The sequence below is a fragment of the Cyphomyrmex costatus genome, unplaced genomic scaffold (genome assembly GCF_001594065.2).
Source record: "Cyphomyrmex costatus isolate MS0001 unplaced genomic scaffold, Ccosl1.0 scaffold565, whole genome shotgun sequence".
Classification (NCBI taxonomy): domain Eukaryota; kingdom Metazoa; phylum Arthropoda; class Insecta; order Hymenoptera; family Formicidae; genus Cyphomyrmex; species Cyphomyrmex costatus.
In genome coordinates this window covers 700,945-722,009 of record NW_017279836.1, presented here as the reverse complement: position 1 = coordinate 722,009, position 21,065 = coordinate 700,945, and the positions used below count along the sequence as shown (strand labels likewise).

At 32.3% G+C, this 21,065-nt stretch overlaps 1 protein-coding gene across 3 annotated transcripts in view; it reads left to right on the top strand.

Annotated features, from left to right (window-relative positions):
• LOC108779213 (phosphatase and actin regulator 2) overlaps positions 1–21,065 on the top strand; it is a 224,784-nt gene that overhangs the window by 147,873 nt on the left and 55,846 nt on the right. Inside the window, exon 1 of one of the 3 annotated variants that reach the window (XM_018546581.1) lies at positions 17,986–18,004. The exons of 1 other annotated variant lie outside the window; for it this stretch is intronic. The gene's annotated coding sequence lies outside the window, so the exon portion shown is untranslated. Of the gene's footprint in view, positions 1–17,985; positions 18,005–20,714; positions 20,730–21,065 lie in introns of those variants that run through there. One more of the 3 variants, XM_018546582.1, reaches the window with a different exon arrangement.

Below are 21,065 nucleotides of genomic sequence, written 5' to 3'. Positions count from 1 at the left end.
AAATTGAATAAACTTTAAAATAATATAATATTGAAATAATTAAAAATCACAATATATTGAAATTCAAGAACATATGTATCTCTTTATGTTTATACTAAGAGAAAAAAAAAGTTAGAATTACTATAATTTATTTTCTGTACCAACTGTATGTAAGTACATATATTTGTTTGAATTATAAGTAATTATATTACTAAATTATAATTATAAAAATATACAATAATAATTATAAAAATAAAGTTCCTAAAATTATTTCACCGTGCAATTTTATAATCATAAATACCAAACATTTTTTAGTATGGAAAAAAATGTTTCTTCAGAATGTCCCTTTTTATCTTCGAATATAATTAATTATTCTGATTTTAAGATAATTAATGTCGTAGAATATTATAATTTGAGAAAAGAAATTACTTGAAAATTGTGAAAAATTTAATTGATGCCGTCACTAGTTAATTCTCTCTTTTTCTCTTTCTCTTTCGTCAATTTGTTTCCCACGAGCGCTAGAGTGACTGGGTGGAGTTTCATCTGTCGAAATCGATGCAAGAATCCCCGCGAAACGCCCCGACGACTGATGCAGGAATGGAGGTCGAGGTCTTGACCTTCGGGAACCGGAAAACTCGCCGTCCAGCCATCAGTTTGCACCCTTCTTCCCTTCCACGTTTTTGTCAGGTACCGGTGGTTTGCGGTATTCGTTTCTAATTACTCGGTCACGTAGCACGCTGTAATACATCTTTTTTGGAGGCATCGCAATCAACAATTAATTTAGGATTATGTTTAATTTTTGCGGTATTTTTAAGTATATGTTTATGAGTCCCTTTGTTGAATATTTTATCGAATATTTTGAAAGCGTAAAATTTATATAGTTAATTAATGTACGTTGATCAAAGTTGGAAAATTTGGAACTGGCAAATATGTGTGCGAGATTTGCAAAATGACATATTTAGGTCAAAACAGATGAAATCCACTTAAGGAATATATGAGAACTTAAAATACAGCGGATTAGTGTCTTCCCAAACAGAGACAAAAGATGATTACTCATTTGTGATAAATTTTTAGAACAGTCCTCTTTCTTTTTTATCGTTTCACGCGATACGCGGAGTTTCAGTTTCAGTTTTAACGAACTACCCCATATCTATGACAGATAATTAATTTCTGTAAACCAGAAATAGAGATAGAAAGCAAAGACAAAAAATTAGTCACCGCTTTCTTCTTTATATTTTTAAAATTAATCAATGAATATTTAGGTCGTGAAGTAATTTTAATAATATTTTATCTCTTAATAAATGTTAACACTTTTAAAATTATATTTAGCTCTATAAGTTAAAAATGTAATATAAAATGTAGAAAATATTTAACTTTTGTTGTTACGTTTTTTATTAGATAAAAATTTAAATAGTTGACAAGATGGAAATTTCTTTCAAGAAAAGATAAATAATGCGAAAGAAAGTGAGATATTGTTAAGTCGAATGATTACCGTTGACCGAATTTTCACATTGCCATCTTTCTCATACTTTTTTGCATTTGCAAAGTATGATGATAGTTTCTTATCTTTGTTCCTTTCACAAGCTGCTGATAGCCCTGTAACTTTTCTTCTTGCTATCAATTTATTTCCATAAGTTGGGAGCTTTTACAGTGAAAGAGAAAGACGGCTGATCCCTCTAAATTTCCTTGTGGTCTTTACAGTTCTTGAAACTTTTCTCTCTCTCTTTTGAACGTTTAAATTATTCGATAAAATGACACAGCAAAATTAAAATGCATGCAAACTGAAATTGGTTTATATCTCGATTTATAAAATTTACGATGCAAAAATTATTTTATTTTTCCTGTTATTAAGTTATTAAAAAGGAGGTACGATTGGATATTTCTGCGTCACTCGTTAATTTTTAAATTTCTGAACGTTTAAATTTTTACGTTTCTGAATATTTTAGCTTTTAGATTTTGAATATTAATAAATATTTTCGGACTAACAGCAACATTTGCTTTCCCGGTCTATTTAGAAATTAATTTGCGACGACGCCGCATGCTTTTCGATCTTGTTGATGGCAGTCTATCTCTTGTACTTCCTAAGACGTCACGTTAGTTTTAGTTTTGCACAGCGTAATCGATCATAAGTCAAGTATAGTAGAAAAAGTCAGTATATGTTTCTTGTATAACTTTCCGCATTGCATTTCTTACCTCTCACAAGATGTTTACGTTAACGAGACATTCACAAACTTTCTCTCCTTGGCCGTAACTGTAAGAAGCATAAATATTTGCTACGGAAAAATTCTTCACGCTTTTTTTCTCGGATTGTTGAGTGTAAGTACGCTTGCAACATATCTTTTCATCATATTTTTTTCTAATGTACCACATCCTTCCTTTTAAATTGTAGAATTCCATTCTTACAAAGGAAAAAGAATAAGAAAGAGAGGGAAAATTGTTATTAATTTAAGCATTATTAATATTTTTATTTATTTTTATTCAGTTTTACAATTTCATGGAAGACTACAGTTTAATAATTTCAGGAATTTCTACGAAGACATTTTATTGTATAGTGTTAGCTAAAGACGAAGACTCTACACCAACGTAGTTATTATCCTTTGAAAGCTTAAAACGCCAGTTTATTTTTTGAATTAAATATTACATCCATAATATTACTACTATATATTTTTCTTGTATGGATATCGCGAGAAAATTCTTTCTTGCGTGGGCGGACTCGATGCAACAATTATATTATTCAGGTGCGTTTCCTTGCGAGTAAAAATCTCCGTATTTTCCACTCTTCTAGATTGCGAAACAACTGCCTCGTTTTATCCGATGCCGATTTGATATCTCTCGTTCGCCTACACTTTAGTAAAACTTTCTATTGAGACGTTATATATACTCTTCCAGCGTTAGCTCATGTATTGTAGAGAGGATAGCTGTGCACGACGCGATTGGAACTCCTCTACTGAATTTTTATATGTCCCGTGCAGCTGAGACCAGCGAAGCACTCTCGCAAGAAAGTCCATGGAGGCGGTCTCTATGAAGGATCGATGGGGAATTAAAAAAATGTCAAGGTTTCGCAAACAATTTCTTCGCAATATTTCCTGCCTCGTCGAGAAAAGTAAAGCGGCTGTAAGGGAGATTCGTAATAGCGAAAAATGAACGTTTTCACATTTTACGTTCGTCGTTTTACGTCCATCGCGACGCTATTACAAATCTGTAATTTTTCTTGAAACGTTTTTCTTGAACGTTAAAACGATAATATTAACTTCCCGTTGGCACAAGTAAAAGAATAAAATGTGCAATAAATTCTTGCAACATAGTTTTTACTTTTTATTATGGAAAAATTTATAAATACTAGAGAGATATAGATAAGATAAACACACATCTTTAAATAGTATGAAGTTTAACATTATAAACACTGTAAGATTTTGTCCAAATATATAAACAATTATTGTTTATTTATAATAATTTATAGTTTGCGTTTATAAAATTTTATTTATTCATGTTTTATCTACATTTATTTTATGTATCTATATATATTTTTTACATATATTATTTTATTTATCGCTTTATAAAATCATAACGTTAACATGCGAGAATGTAGGCATTACTTTTCTATTAAGCGACTTGCACGAAACAAAAAATTTAATCGTTAAGTAAACCGTTGATCATTTCACCTTTAGACCTCCAAGGAGAGACTAGTGAGGCAGTAGTGATCGATCAGAGCAAACCTGCAGGTATGGCTCTGAGGGGACCCTGACGATGATGAATATGTACTGGAATATCGAAGAAAGATGGAAGATATGTTGGTGTCGATTGATCAATTGAAGACGTGAACAGGAAACGAGCTCGTCGCGAGTGGTCGTATAGGATAACCGACGAATAGGAGCTGCAAAGATTAGAGGAATGACGCGATATAGATGTTTGTAATGCCGCACTATCGATTGGCCAAGTCAATCGCAGCCTCAATATTTTTCCCCTTCCATTGCGAATGTAAAATCGGATAAAATTGGTATTCGGCTTTTTGTCCATATTTGGATATAGTACTATAATTTGATGCGATGATCTCCATTTCATTTAATTATATTTAAATTTAAAAACACATACGTTTGTTTTCAAACAATTTTTTATAATCCGATGTTGGTACAAAGATTATGTTTCATATTAATTTTTAAAAATGATATTGGGTTATTTTTAAAAATATAAAAATAGAATACACGTAAAAAAGTGTTTTTTAACTTTCTATTTGTAATTTGAGTTTTTTTTTTTTGGTCCAAGCAAAATTTTACTCTCAAATTTCTCTGAAGTATAAAGTAAGGTAGAATCCGGTTTCCTCTTTCAAAATATCTTATAAAATTTACTTGGCAATGTAATAGAGATGTTAAAAGGTAGCCCTCAATTTTTTACATTTTTTGAAAGCCATATGGAACTTGAGCTTACAGAAAAGAATCAGATTGTAAATTAAAGGAGTACAAGTATGATTGCAGACAGAGGAACTACTAATTATAGCAAACGTGATTTTTAGAGGATTAAGTTAGGATCATTGAACAAGTATAATTTATCACTGCCATGATGGCTCATTATCTGTGAGCGATGATCATTGTAATCAAAATTCAAATCCTCGAAACTGATTGCATGTGCAGAACATGATATTATCAAATTATAATAATAGTGTGTTTACATTGCTAGCTATCAAAAAAGCAGTTGTAACCTAATCTCTTGAGTTAAATATCATTATTTTTAACTTCTAGGTACACATGTCGAAATCTAAATAAATTTTCGTAATTAGTTTTAAAGTGAATAACGATCATATTAATGTATACACTTAGTAAATAATAAACTAAATTCGAGTCAAATTTGATACATTTTCTTGAGAGTTAAATTATTTAACTTAATTGTTTTTATTAAATTAACATATTGAGTAGAGTGACGACTTATATATTGCTGAAATTGAGTATAATTTGATATTATGAATTTAACAGTGTACGTTTTGTATATAGTACGCGCGCGCAATTACGTGTTCATGTTGGGGGCAAAAAAAACGTGAAGAAAAGTAAGTTGGCTTGTTTGGGAATAAAATAAGCACTCACAATCAGAGATTCGTTTAGAGCAACGGTTATTTGGATAACCTCAATTGGGCGTGTCGCTATTCGAATAAAATCGTGTGAACGACACGCGTGTATCGTTCTGTACTAATAAATCACACGCGTTTAATTACGCCATCTCCATTTAACACGCCACTGTGCGCGTACACGTCTACCTTGCCAGGGAAAATATAATCAACGATGCTCCTCCGCAATTATACGATTCGGTTACACAATTCATGATACGTTCGTCATTTTATTGCGCACCGCTTCTAACTTTTGGCGACGTCGCTAAATGCATTTACATCAGTATTTACATGTTGAGAGACGAAATTATTTAATTATTTTCGCTTAAACCATTTGACGTTTATCGTACCTCTAATTGCAATTTACTATAAGACAAAAATGTAACTGTACAACTTACTGTCTTTCAACGAAGCTTTCATCTTCATTGCAATAATTGTGCAATAAATATAATATAACAAAATTAGCTGTAATATTTTTCAAAAAAAAAAAAGTTAGTGCGCTTTTAGAAAAACAAGTTTATTTTACCATTGCGTTTCAAACAAAAAAAAACCTATATATCTCGGTTTTAAGATTATAATGACTTTTTAAATTGTGAAGAAACGTTATTGGATATTTCACGTGGATATGGTTGTCCGCAAAAGAAATGCATTTTTATACTATTTGTTTAAAAAAGTAAAAAATATCGACGGATATCGACGAATATTGACCACATGCATTTCACAAAGGTTTGTAAATGCGAAATTCAGCTGATGTCAACCCTGACCGAGTTCCGAGAGGAAGACAGCCATGAGAAAGACGTCGTGGAATAGACAGCGTTCGCTGGACATCAAAGCTTAAAAGGATGGAATGATATAATAGTTGAGTGATGGTAGTAGTGTTTGACCTTGTCCGCATTTCGCAAAAGGATTGCACGTCTTCCCAAATTTTTTCGTCTGAGTGACTTCGGATCTGCTAGCACACGAATTCTTTCATCAATTTTGAGGATTTTCAAGACTTCATTGTATGTAGCAAGAAAACGTATTTGAAATTGATAGAAGAGGATTTTGTGAGCAAGAAAGCAGTCTAAATCGATTACCTAAGTAATTCTAGTCCTCACAATTAATACAATAAAGTATTTATTAATGCTGCAATTAATAGAGAGAAATAAAAATAATTGTTATATCAAAACAAATTTGTAGCGATAATATCCTGCAGTAATATTCTGTTTATAAATCACATTGTATATATTATACAATATAATCTCACACATAGGGTTTTTCAACCAATGTATTAGAAAGAGTCTTCAAATATGGCGTGAAAATTTTAAAGAAATACAGAAAGAACGGTTTTGCTCAAATATATAAAAATTGAACTAGATACCGATCTGAAAATAACAGAATTATTTTCAGATCTATATCTAACTAAATTTGAGATACCTTAGCAAAATTGTTCTTTCCGTGAAGTAAAGGGAAGCGAAAAAAGTAGGAATAAGTGAGTATATGTATATATAATGCGCGCGCGTGTGAAATAAAAGTATTTTAAAAATTGTGAAAATTATCTAAATTATATTGTATTTATTATTATTTTAAACTAAATTGATTGATCGTGATTGCAACATCATTTTTAAAATAATGAAATAAAAAATTTAAAACTTTACTGTTTATTTCTGAATGTCGTATTGGCGATATTTGATAAAAGATCTAAACCTGAGCGCTAAATCTCATGCACTTCTTGATTCGATAAAGGTTATTTAACGTGCCTCGAATTAAAAAAGTTTAATAAACGCTGCAATATCATATAATTAGTTGTTGTCTCGAATTTTTCAGACTTCTTTCTATCTTTAAGAAATTGTTAGAAATTAAATTGCTGTCATGTTCTTTTTTTAAAGTATGTATTGTAGTTTGTGTATACTATACGCAACCTAGATTTCTTATTTAATGTACAAGTTTTTTTGATTACAACTTCTTGTAATCAAGCTTATTACAAGTTTCTTTATCCCGAATGCGTTCAGCTTCGTGTAATTATAATTTTATCTATAAAAATTAACAAGCAAGGACGACATGAATTTTAAACGATGTCTTAAAAAGCTTTGTGCGAACATCGTGATGTCGTAGGACGATCGGGCGATTCATTCATCTTTGAATAACCATTCACGTGTGATTGTGAGCGTACGTGGGTGCAATAAAGACGGCATCGTCTATCGTTTTATCGTGTGTTGTACGGCATCGCGACGCTATTTTCGTGCATTTCTTGGCGATATGTATTGGGCGTCGACTCGTACAAGAATACGAAACACATTCGTTGTGATTCTATGTAGTCGCACGTAGCCGTGGGCGACTAAATCCCTACATAGAGTGTCCAACCTGATGTCCTTTCAAGCGTGGACTCGTAGACGACTTCAGTATCAAATTTCCTTAGCGATAGTTCGAAGGAAAAATAAATTCAGTAGCAAAGTTATCTAAATCGAGTTAAATCAAGTTGAAAATCAAAAAATCTTGTGTCTTTGTCATGAAGATGTAAATTTATTACGAAACATCTAGCCTGTTAGTTAACTTTTACCTTAATTTGTTAACGAAAATTTGACATAAGCTCCAGTCTTGTTATCAAAATATTCGAATACTTGGAGATTCGCATATCGTATATTTATATTTACCATCGTGAATATTTATGTACTAAAAGAATAGTATTTGATATCCGTGATTTTAATTAAATGATACAATAATTATTGTTAAGAGTTCAATTTTGATAGCTATTATTGCTATAATGTTAATAATAATCATTATATCTACCAAAAAAATACAAGTACATACATGTTTGGCTTCATATAAATTATGGTCGTTTTCGAGATCAAACATATATTTTTTGACATATAGAATTACAAATATATGGTATATATTTAATAATTATTATTAATAGCAGTAATAAAATGAAACTTCTAATTGTAATTATTTTATTATGTAATTATAAACATAAATACCAAACACTTCTCTCTCAGTATGCGTTATCTCTTTTCATCGATGCGACTATCGAATTTTCCATGTAAATTTGTTCACAAAACGCGATTTACGTCAATGCGTGAACTTCAAAGTAAAGCCGCGAATACGAAGCACGTGCACTTTTGACGTCACGTGCCTCGCGTAGAGAAACGAAGAAAAAGCAGTTCTCTGAAATTTTAATAAATTCCATCGTGCTTCACTTTACATCGGGTCTAGAGCGGTATTTATTTAATATACGTAACTCTCTTTACACACACACACGTCAAGTATTAACGGAACGAACCTTTATCCTCTCTTTTAACCGAGATGAAAACTTTAATCGCATGTGCATGTATTCAAAATTCTTGTAAAACTCAAAATGTTCTATTAGAACTCGTTGCGTTTGTGTGTATATATTTAGCCGGATTAGCTGCCAGAATTATCGTTCTTTAAAATGACAATACAATTTGTACTTCACTATGTTTTCTAACTGAAGCATGTCTCACAATCATTATAATAGCAGTTACATTTTGCACTTTCCAACATTCATTTCACATCCTAGATTTTCTGAGAAAATATAATATAGAATAGTTCGTGACAGGCTTAATAAAGCATTTGGTAATCGCAGCACGAGACCACGTTGCGGTGAAACGAAATTCCGGTATTAAAGCGGAAAATGCGCTCTCTCGCCCAAGGGGGAATTCTGGTTGGTCGTTTCAGGATTATCAAAAATTTCTCTTTTCGAGTTCGTGAGCTTCTCGCGTGAAATTTCGTATCGTAGGAAGATCAAAGGAGCCGATAAGTAGATATATAAATACATCTTTGCACTCGCAGCTTATCCGTATGGCGTGGGAAATTCACAGCCATTTCGTCCTTGAAAAAGTAATCTCAACATGAAATTCACGTTGGTATTTTGAGCATTGAAAAAAAATAACATTTTGACAACGTCACTCAATCAATGCAATCATGTTTGCTGTACAGCTTATTTTATAAACATTGTACTTTAATACATATTTGGTGTTGTGTATATTCTTTAAATATTAATGTAGATGCTTATTTTCAGATGGATTTAGATAAATGTTTACTATAAGAATTTAATGAGTAATGAAAACTGTTTTATATTAAAAATTAATAGAAATTAACGCGAAATAATTTACATAATATATTACAATACATTTAAATAAATTATACGTTAATAATAATTAAACAAATGGTTTGCGTAATATTACAGCACAATTAAATAAATTCAGTAATAAAAATACATATATTGGGGAGTACTTTGATAGCAGAAAAGTCAATGTAATAATTTGTTTCTGCAAGAAATTCCTTTCGCGCATGCTTCTTCTTCAGTCGCTATTTTTGTTTTTTCTTCTGGAAATTATTCTCTCGTAGAATTTATTTTTGTAGATATTGTTTCCTCGTAAGTTTTATTCTCGCAAAATAGCAATGAAACGGATTCTTATTAAGGTTTATTTATTCTGAAATAACTTTAATTTTTCTTTCTCTTAAATTTACGTCTGCGAAATCTGGATTGTTGCTATTTTATATGAACTATACACGTGTCACGTACGAAATGCGTATTCGCGAACGAGATTACAGAAACTGTAACAAACATTAGCATACGTGATGTTTGTGGAGGAAGTTTACAAAGAAATTGCCCATACAGTATTCGTAAGATACGAGAAAAATGCTGAACAAACAAATTTGTCACGCGAAATAAAAAACACAGCGTTCGTCGCTCTTAGGATTGCGGTCGGCTTTATATTATTTATTGTTTATACACTTCGAACCCCCTGCATGTATAACAGAAGAGATCGGAATTTTGCCGAGCGAGAAACGTCCGATAATATCGTAAGAAGAGTTGCATTGGTAAGCCCGACGCGAAATAAAGTAATTAATTACTTCACGAAGAGCGGCGAATATCGATGGCAGCCGGATAATTGTTTTTCCACGGGCGACTGTGTAGAGTATCGGAATTTTTTCACCCACGACGGAAAATTTATTTCGTTAGAAACATTCCGCCGCTTGTCTCGAGAATTGTTCCGGTGATGGCGAGAAATATTCTTGGTTCTTTGTCTGAAAAATATAATACTCTATCAGAACATCAAAGCATGCTATCTCATATCGATTTGTCTTCTATTCAAAAAGATATATAACAATTATTTGCATTGAGAGAAAAGTGTTCGGCATTTGTGACTAATAATTCCATCATAAAATAATGATGTGGTTAGGGCTTTACTTTTGTAGTTATTATAATTAAGTACAGTACTATGATTTATATTACATATGGAGTTATATATATATAAACATTATAGTAATAACAATAAATATGGAACTCAATCATAATTAAATAATACAAACGATATAATGTTTTTTAATTATAATTATTTTACCACAGAATTATAATCGCAAAGATTTTTCTCTCACCGTAATAATTTTAAATTTAAATTTGAAAATGATGGTTAGTCTATTAGTCGATTTATTCCAAATCTAATTAGATTTAAATCGAGTGGTAATAAGATTTTTTTTTATAAAATATAAATTTTTAGTTTACAATGTTAATAACATAAAAATATAAAATATATAAAATAATATAAAAATAATATCGAACGGTTCAGAACTCACGGGTTCTTCTTCAGCGATTCTTATCGATGTTACAATGTCATATAGAGATGAAAGCAATCTTACAGTCTAAGCGACATGGTATGGTACAATTTATTCGAAGAAATTGATTCTCCTGTTTTTGTGTGAATGTATAGAAATTGTGTAATAAAATGTCTGAAAACAGGAGCATCTTTACGTATGATTCTGTAAGTGTTACTATTTTTTATATATTTTTTATTTTTACGTTATTAACATTGTAAACTAGAAATTTATTTTATAAAAAAATCTTATTACCGCTCGATTTAGACTGTTTTTTCTTTATACTTTACATTGCAAAAAACGAGCGAAATCTAATTACTAATTAGATTTAATTCGGAAAAATTATACAACAAATGCAGATTCAATATATATTGAATAAGAGAAAATAATCCTATTTCCGAACGATGCTTAATAATATTCATATGTGCAAATTTTTTGCATATACATTTTTTCAATTCTATAAATTGCGCGTCGATTCGATTTGTCACATTTAAAACGCAATCGCAAACTGAAGTTGTAATATTAATATTTATTATAATTATATCTTAAATTAGATTTTTTGATTGTTAATTTAATAATGATGCTAATAACACCTTAAAAACCTACAAGGACTTATTAAGGAAATAATATTACATGCATAATTGATTGAGTCATAAGCTGGCTGATTATTATCAGCAGCTTTCTATCGAACGCTGGAATTGATATCGCGCGCACAAATTTAACGCTATCTATATATAAACCTATGTGATGATGGAATGGCACTTTAATTAGCGAGCTATCGAGTCGCAGCATTTCTCGTTATAAAGTCTAGGAATTCGTTCTTGGCTAAAGCATTCGCTCAAAGACGGTTTCAAGCACGCTTGATTCATATCAAGTCGAGGGAATTGGCGTTTCACGGCCGCATTCATTTATTTCCCTTCTATTTGTTCCTTTCTTTTTTTGCGACTAGAATAAACTTGTCTTTTTTACGATTCGTTCATTTTATGTACAAGGTTTTTCTCCAGAAATTACTTGTACGCGACAACGTCATATATATTCCCCTCTAGCTCGAGGTAGACGAGGTAAGGCTACTAATTGGCTGCACAAAATTGAAACGTTCAAATGATTCGTAAGTCAACCTAATAAACTGCCGCTTAACCTTATTGCGTGCAGCAGCGCTGCTGCAAGTTACTTTAGTAGGCTAAATATACGAATATATACTCTTTAAAACATAACATGTGTGACATCTTTTTGCGCAATATTTAGAAACACTTCGCGGTATTAATTGACGATAAAAAAAATTAAGTACTACGAGATTGACAGCATAATTAGAAAGTAATTTTTTATCCATTTTTATATTTGGTAAAACAACTTTTAAGTGGACTATTCACATTTTTGTGAATTAATTTCTCGTTCGAGTTTGACTAAATTCATGTCTGACGCTCATAAAACAGCGAGGCACATAAACCCGATCTCTCTTCACTTTTATCCTCAAGAGAGTTCTCGTTAGTACGAAACAGTTCTTTCGCACTCACGATAGCAATGTTCGAAAGCAAATCTTTTAAATCACCATGAAATTATATATTAACCCTTGTATCAATGCATGGATATCCTAATGCCTATATTATTTTAAATAGTTAAAAGATAATTTTTTGTGCAAATTTTGTTATAACGCTTTGAAAATCTTACATTGTTAGATTTCTAAGAATCAATGGTAACTCCATCCCTCTGGAATTAAAAATAATATTTTATTATATATATATATAAAACTCTCATGTGTGTCAAAATGTAAATGAATCTATTTCTGTGGTAGTTTTAAAGTAAACAACGTCTATATTAACGTAGATTTAATAAATAATAAACTAAAGAGTCAAGTTTAATACATTTTCTTGAGTTAAATTGTTTAACTCCATGGCTTTAGTTAAATTAACGAATTATATTGAGTAGATGCTATGGCGACCTGTAAAAGTGATTAAAAAATAACTCAAATTAGGCATAATTATGGGTACATTCGGGGCGAAACTATTAGTGTTATTCTATTTTCATCGTATTATTATTAGACGTAAAACAAGAATAGAATGATATAAGTAATATTAATAACGTTTCCCCGAATGTACTCTATATAAATCTAGTAATATATTCTTCGTACAATAAGAAACAGTTTTGTATGGATTTTATCTCGTTTTCACTTTTACATTTTTAGCAAATCTTGTGAAACATAGTAGTAAAAAAGTGTAAAATATGTATTAACAGAAGAATTAATTGAAAAACATTGCCGTGGATGGGATTTGTGAATTATGGTACACAGTTTAACACTAAATTTTTTCGCCTCGATTTACTAAAAATTCTGACGTGCTGCACAAATTTTAACGATGGCATTATGTTTGGCGCAAAAAAATTTTCTACATGCGTACTATTATATACACTTGTAGAGAAAAAACAATATTTCTGTCGCGCGCGAGAACTGTGTGATTATACAGAAAATATTTTTAAACACTTCACGGTATTAATTAATTGACAATAAAAACACGATATAAAAAATATTACGAGATAGCGTAATTATAAAGTAGTTTTCTTAAGGTATTTTGCGCTAATGCAGATCTCTGATCGATTCATCACGTCTTATGTCTTATAGCTCTTTAAGAGACAGGTCAATTTTCGGACACGTCATTAGACAGAATACACCATTGTGATTATGCTTCGTCTAATGGGCGTTCTGTATAACGTTATCCTTTGAAATATTATATCTCGTAGCATTCGAAGGTTGAAGGATGCGCGCATTATTAACACTTTATAAAACAGGTATCATATTACCATCGTTTTGCGGGAACAGCAGTGAAACTGTATAATGTGCGAGTGTCAGTCGCTACACGCGCTCTTACTCTTCCATTATTCGCGTCTTGGCGCCATCTCCTCATCTTCCGGTCATCAGAATCCAAGGTCGACGGGCCTTGACGAAGTCAGCCGACATGATCTATACACGTTGATGGACCGAGGGTAGACAGCGTGTGTAGCTATCTAGACGCAACGGATAATAGAGGGATGAAAGGAGGGGGATATAATGATTGATACTTTCCGCAGAGAGTACAGATCCGCATAGTCATTTGGGGCTCAGCAAACCCATGCGGAAACGAGCTTAATACAGACACTCTCACATGTTCACCTCTGATAAATACAGATGTGATTTTAGTGCCATAAATATGAAAAATCTAAGCGAACTACAAGAAGTCTACAGAGTGACAAAAGAATTTGACCACAAAGTTTTGTGTATTTATCAAATTATTACTCGGATAGCGCAAGCTGACATTGTTTGTCGTCATGTTGATCGCTGAAATGACATTTTCAATGTCATTTTAATCGCAAGATTCTCTACAGTAAGGTATAATATATTTTTAAAAAATTAAATATTAAAAGAACAAACTCTGAATATTAGTTACATCTTATTAATTAATGTGAAAAAGACTATCAACAATTTTTTATCGACTAGTGAACTGTACGTAGTAGAGTATATCGCTCTGTTGATTGTCTGGAAGAATTTATCCGGGAAAAGTACGCTACCATCGTTGATTGTATTCCCAAAGCATCTTAAAAAAAGCTTGTATTAAAAACTATATATGTGTGTGTGTATATATATTTAATTATTATTTTTAGTATTTAATAAGACATAACTATTACTCCATATTTTATATTTTTTTTGTAAATATGCGTTACTAATGATTTGATAAATACAAGACTGCGGCCAAACTTTTTTTAGTTCTAAGTATAATTTAATAATATGAAGAAAACTAAGGACGAGACCCATATTTACGTTTGACGGAAAATAGAAAAAAATTTGAGAGGAAGAGTTTATCTTTTTTATTTATATATCTCTTTAATAAAAACAAATGACCGATACAGCTGATAATACAGTATAGATCCCAATCGTGCAGAAAGAGAAAGAGCATAGCTCTCTCCTCTTTCTCTCCTCGTGTGTCTCAATCCGAGGAGTAGAGAACGGCGAATTTTCCCTCCTCCTCCGTTCTTCCGTTCGCTCCCACGGTTCCCTCCCTTCAGATAGCAGCCGGCGGCAGCACTCTCACGGAAAATGAAAAGGCCCCTCCACCGCCACCCGAGTTTTCCCCAGTAACGATCGGTTCCCTTGCCCGGGGTACGAATAGCGGATTGCACGACGCCGGTCCCTTCCTACCCCCGCTGCCCTACGGCAGTCTTCCTCGATCCCTCGTGCGATCTCCCTTCTCCTCCCTTTTCTCCTACTCCTCTTTCCAGTTACAGGCATGGATTGCAGTGGCGTGGTACCCCCATTCATTCGGTCTTTTCCTTTCGCAGCGTCGACTCGAGAATTGCGCGTGCATTTAATCCCGGGATTCTGATATATTAAATTTTATAGTATATTTTTTCAGTATATATATATTGTCATGTATATATAATATTTTTTCAGTATATTTTCCAGAGAGAAAGAGAGAATTTCTGTAGAAAAAGTTGCAGTTGTACGAGTTCTCTCAATTCTTTGAATGTGTTTTTTTTTCGAGTTAGGGATAAAATACTACGTGCGCCATAAATAACGAAGTAGATCCGATATATAGACCGGTAAACTGAAGTGTATGGATAGACAATAGCCAATATATGTATGATCGAACGTGTGAGCTTTATCAGAAACACGTAAATTGTGTAATGTAAATATTACGATTATGTGGAGTTGCCCGCAGAAATGCGGTTAGAAATTAATCAGTGATTGCTCTCGCTGCCTACGTCCTTCTACGATTATGTTTCTATACGACAAATATCGAATAATGCAAATAATTGCAGCTAGATTGTCATTACATTATGATAATCGTGAGATACTGTCTCACGGTAATAAATAATAATAAGTTATTATTATTTTTATATTTCAACCATAACAAATATATTTCTTATTTTCATTAATAACCGCTTTTATTGTATTTTATATTTTTTGTTGAATAAAGTACACAGTATATTTCTGATTTAAATAAAATATCTAATATTAATTTTCTGTAAAATGATCTCTAATTATTTTCTGCTTCATTATGCAAAGAAAAATACTTTATATTCGTGAAATGTGTGATATAATGTAAAGACAATTGGAGTATATTAAAAATATACGTTCGTATCTATATTGAAATTTTATTTCAATAAAGTATTTATATGAAAATAATCAAACATGTCTGATCAAAGTTGTAAAAAAAAATATTCTTTTATAATACATATATATATATATATATATTTGTTTTTATTTCATCTTTTGCTCGCTTATTTTATTCTATAAGCTTACAATTAAATTGTCTTTCGCGGATATTGATTATCGTGTCAGAATAATTATTGTAACTGCAATTCATTGATAAATGTTATTAATAAAAATGGTACAAGTTAATCGTACATGTGTAGACATTACCAGTAAAATATTTATCATAATTTCACAATGCATATGTAAATGGAAATGACCATTAAGGTAGAATTGCGATATTGAACCGTCGAGTATAAATATACTCGTACAAAAAATAATTTTAAAATCTTTCTCATAAATCGTTCATCGCAATATTATTTTTATTTGTAATCATAATTGAACGCGAAAAATAATTTAAAAAAGAATAAAATAAATTAAATAAATTAAAACAATAATTGGCAACATTTATTATGAAAACAATAAAATGCAAGGTTTATATCGGAGAGTATCTCGCTTCTATTTAATACCAAGATTACAATTTGTCAGCTAATGAGAATTAAATTAAAGCCTGGAGTGTGCTATTTAATCTTCAGTAGTTGTGATTGCTGTAAAGCCAAAAATGTGTCCAAGCTAAGAATCAATATCATGTTTATCGTAAGACTCGTTGAAGTACTGGTGTTATAACTTTCTAGACATTGTCACATAAAATTTATGTCAAACAACATTACCTTTTATGTGTTCTTAAGACGTTAATAAGATACTGTAGAGTATTAATAAACAGAGTTTTATGTTCTCCCTTGTTTCGTAACTTATCTATAAAATAAGAAAGTATCGTTTATAATACAGCAAGATAATTGACTCTGCTCTAATAAAATAAAAGATTATGTGCAATTCTAGAATTTTTCGAGAAAGAAAGTTCTTATAAATAAAAGATATACGATTTTTATATCCATGAGGGTGACGACAGATTCTCGTATTCGAAACTTATCTGACATCTATCTTTATTGAAATTTTATTTTATGTTTATGTGAAAATAATAAAACATCTGATTAAAGTGAAAAAGATGTTATAACACTTTATTTCTTCTTTTACTCGCTTATTTGTTCTCTAAGCTTACAATTAGATTTTATTTCGCGGTTATTGATCATCGCGTTGCATTACATACAATATGCATACATGGTTAAAAACGGTTTTATCGAAGTATTTAAACATTTAGTTAGAAACAGATTTGAAAATAATTTTATTTAGATTATCAAAATAATTCTATGAGGCACTCAAATTGGTTATCAGAACGTCAAAACTTTTTGCAACGTTGTCATTAATACTTAAGCGTTCTAGATAATTATTTTAATCAAACTTATTTTCTGATCTATAATTAAATTTTTTAATATTTCAACAGAATCTGAATGTAACTGAATATGTCCTATCCACGGTAAGATAATTGACTAATAAAATGAAGGGCTACGTGCAATTCTAAAAACTGTTTGAAAAATTGAAAGATTCTTACATCAAGTTTAAAAAAATATAACGTTTCTGCCCATGGAGGAACAAAATTCTCGCATTATTTGAAAGATATTTGACATTTATTTACAGTATACAAGTTGTATTCTTCATTTACAGCTTGTGTTATATTACAATTGGTTATTATTCTTCCTAGATAAAGCCCGCTTGAATTCGCGCTGCAAGGATAAATCTTAGTTTCTTTCAAGCTCTCTGCTCGATGCGTCTCGGATTCGGCTGGCTCGATTCGTCCAAAGTTATCGGTGCAATTTGTCCACTATATCTCTCTCGAACGGTCCAGCCCTGTCTCCATCCTTCGGTGGACCCCCACCCACCCTTCGCAAACCACCAGCCGAACGCCTACACATCTTTCCGCCGAACGAACCGCGCCGCGGCGCGCCGCGTCGCGGTAATCTTCCGTTTCTACCACTTGTACGCGCAGCCGCGATCCCAACTACTTGGCATGCGCGCGCTCAAGCCGGCTTCGACTACTGGGACTCGCACGGCACGCAAGTAGTAACGTAGCCGTTAGTACGGGGCACGCTCTCGCGAGGAGCGGCACCTCGTTCTCGGGGAAGAATTACGCTCACTTTCATCGCTTCCAGCCTACGCGCGCAACTGGTGATCGATTCGCACTTCCGTCGCGGGTCGACCCCCTCCGATACACGGCGGTTCGTCAAGGTCACTCAATCGAGAGCCTAAAGTAGATCGCGCAATTAGCAAAATCACAGAACGGGCTTCGCTTATCTTTTTTTTTTTTTCCCCCCGCGATGGACTTGTTTATTTTTTTGTGTGCTAAGCGAATGTTGATAAGATATGTCGTATTTTTTTTTTTTTTTTAAATCGTGCAGTTTTGCTTTCAAAGTTTTCGTTGCGACTTTCGCTTTCACGTAACGCGTTGCTGGAATTATCGGGGTAAAGAATCATAAGTTTAGTTTCGCGCGAAATTTGCTCTTTTATGTGAGCTTTCTTTTATCATCTGGCTGCGCTTGTGAAACACGAGCTATTATTTGATTTATTAACATCTGTCATGTTTCGTTTGTTAAACTCGAAATTGTCAGTTGGAAATCATCGTTGCTGTAGTAATTAGCATGAGACGAATTAATATCAAAGGGAATGCTGCGTATCACCATCCTCGATCACCTCTGCAACCGCATCTAATCGATTTGTCGCAGACATACGCACGTACGAAACTTCCATCAGCAATCTTCAGTGAGCTTCTGTACATAATACATGAAGAACGTAATTTTCATATAGACAGAACGCGACTACGTGATGAGGATGTAGGCGAAGACATTAAAATTTCATAAATGAAAAGAGTGGCTGACATCGACAATTTAATATAAACGCACTGCTTCGTAAACAATTTAAGCGCGACGGTACATTCTATGAACGATGTCAAAATCCATCAACTCGTAGATCGGAAGATATATAAAATATTTCCGTTTTTAATATTCTCGCGAATATTGAGAGAGCAAAATCTAATATTTCGTTCTTAAACACGCAATATATGAATAAACATTTAAAAGCAATATCGTGATATTTAGAATTTTTTTAGACTGAACCTGTTTGTGGATGTAAAAACGTGAACGTGATGATTACGTATTTTACGAATTATTCTCAGCACGTATTTTCCCGTGCATGCTTTGAGCAAATCCTAAACGTTGCAACATAAATTGCAAGCGTTCAAAACTCGTGAAAAATTTCGATAGCCGAATTCTTTATGCGTGAACGTCCGTTTCTACTTGTGAACAAGCTTTCGCGGAGAATGCGATGCAAAATTCCAGCAACTCGTCTATGCCAGCGCGTTCCATGGAAGAGTTTGAAATTGCGCGCAACCCTGCAAACAATCTCGATCGATCGGAAACTCTTAATCCTGAATATATTTGGAACAAGTTAAAGCGCTGAATAACTACAAGAACATTATTTTAGAAAATAAGTTAGAGAAGCCCAAGTTATATAAACGTTGATTAAACTTTGTTTAAGCTTAGCGAGTGTTGCGTCTTGAGAATTCTCAGGTAAATTATTTTTATATACAGCATTAAATTATATTATTTTGTAAGATAAATTAGAGAAGCTTTTATAAACGTTAATTGACTTCATTTTTTTTTTATTAGTAAGCACTGTGAAGAATTATCAAAAATTATTTTTATTTTGATTGTCGATACAATGGCTAAATTGTCATCCGCAGTAGTACATTTTTATTACTTTGATGATTAATTTTTAATTACAACGATCAAGTTGTAATAATAGATCGAGCTACACGCAATTAGAACCGTCTTCAGACTCGACAAAAAGTTCAATCTCATTTCTAGAAAGGTTTCAGCGCTTTAATTTCGTACGAAAACGAGAAGAAGGAGGGAGAGGAAACTTTTAATCTCGGGTTAGATTCTACTTTTTTGTGCGAGAATGAACGCTTGATGAAATCCTATTTTATACTTGTACGCAATTTTTTTTCGCGAATATCGTATTATTATTATTATACACATATATTCGCGGATTTGAATCAAGACCGTTGCGGGAAATGGAGCAAGTATTTTGTTCGTGTCGAGTTTAAAGAAGCTTATCCACCAGTACAGTAGGATTAACAACCAGGCGCGATTAAAAGTTTTTCGCTGAATACAGTTGCCGTACAGACGGTTTATGCTTCTTGTATCTGGTGTGTAGCGACTGATTTAATACGATACTCGTTATTATGACGCGCAACTAGTGTGATCGTTTTAAACTGCCATTACAAAACTACTTCGATTGCGCAACTATTGTTGTCAAAATAACACTGCACTGTTTCCCTGTCTCTTTGACAATAGATCAATTGCACGCGATGTGTATTTTACATCAAGATATGAATCAATAAAAAAACCATTCGCCCTTCAGCAAATAGCGCGATATTGTCACAATATAAACGAACCATTAAATAAACTGCGAGTAAAATTGAAATATTTATGGAAAGGTGTTTTGTTAAAAAAAAAATATTGTTTTCCCATTCATACTGTGTTTACCTATCGTGAAGTAATATTGTTGTAATAGTGAAGTAAATACTGTTGTAATTTTGGTAATATCGCCACAATTTTACATCGCGCCTACATTCTCGAATTTTAACTCTAAATAGCGCTGCTGTGTCGCTACATTTTCCTGTCGTTCGCATTTCATCGCATCCTCCACGTTCTCAAATCTACATCGTGTCGTTCGTGCCGTCGCGATATCGTCTCGCATTAGCAGCCTCAAATTTAATCATGCATTGGAAAAAAAAAGTCTGGTTGCATTAATTGGAATTCTGGAAAATGGATAAATCAGAATTTTCTAGTTAAATCTATTATATAATTCCACAAAGAAGAGAAAAAACGCTTTAGAGAATTAAGCAAAAGTGTAAATACCAATAGAGCCAACACACTAATTGTTAGTTTACTATTACACAGAAACAAATTAGTCTTAAATCGACAATAATATTACAATCTCAAGTACAAGCAAAAATATATTGTAACCTTGCTTCAAAGTTTTTAGGCTTGACTGAATTTGTATTGATGCAAGAGTTTTAGTCTCGAATTGAACCCAAAGTAATCCTTGCATAAATACAAATGAAGACTTAAATCTTTTAAAGATTTAAGTCTAAGATTACAAAATAAACAGTTCAAAATTTATATGATAGTACACACCGACAACGAGTAATGAAATCTTGAACATAGATAAATAGCTCAACCATTTCTAAAATATTATGTATAAAACAGTTTTATA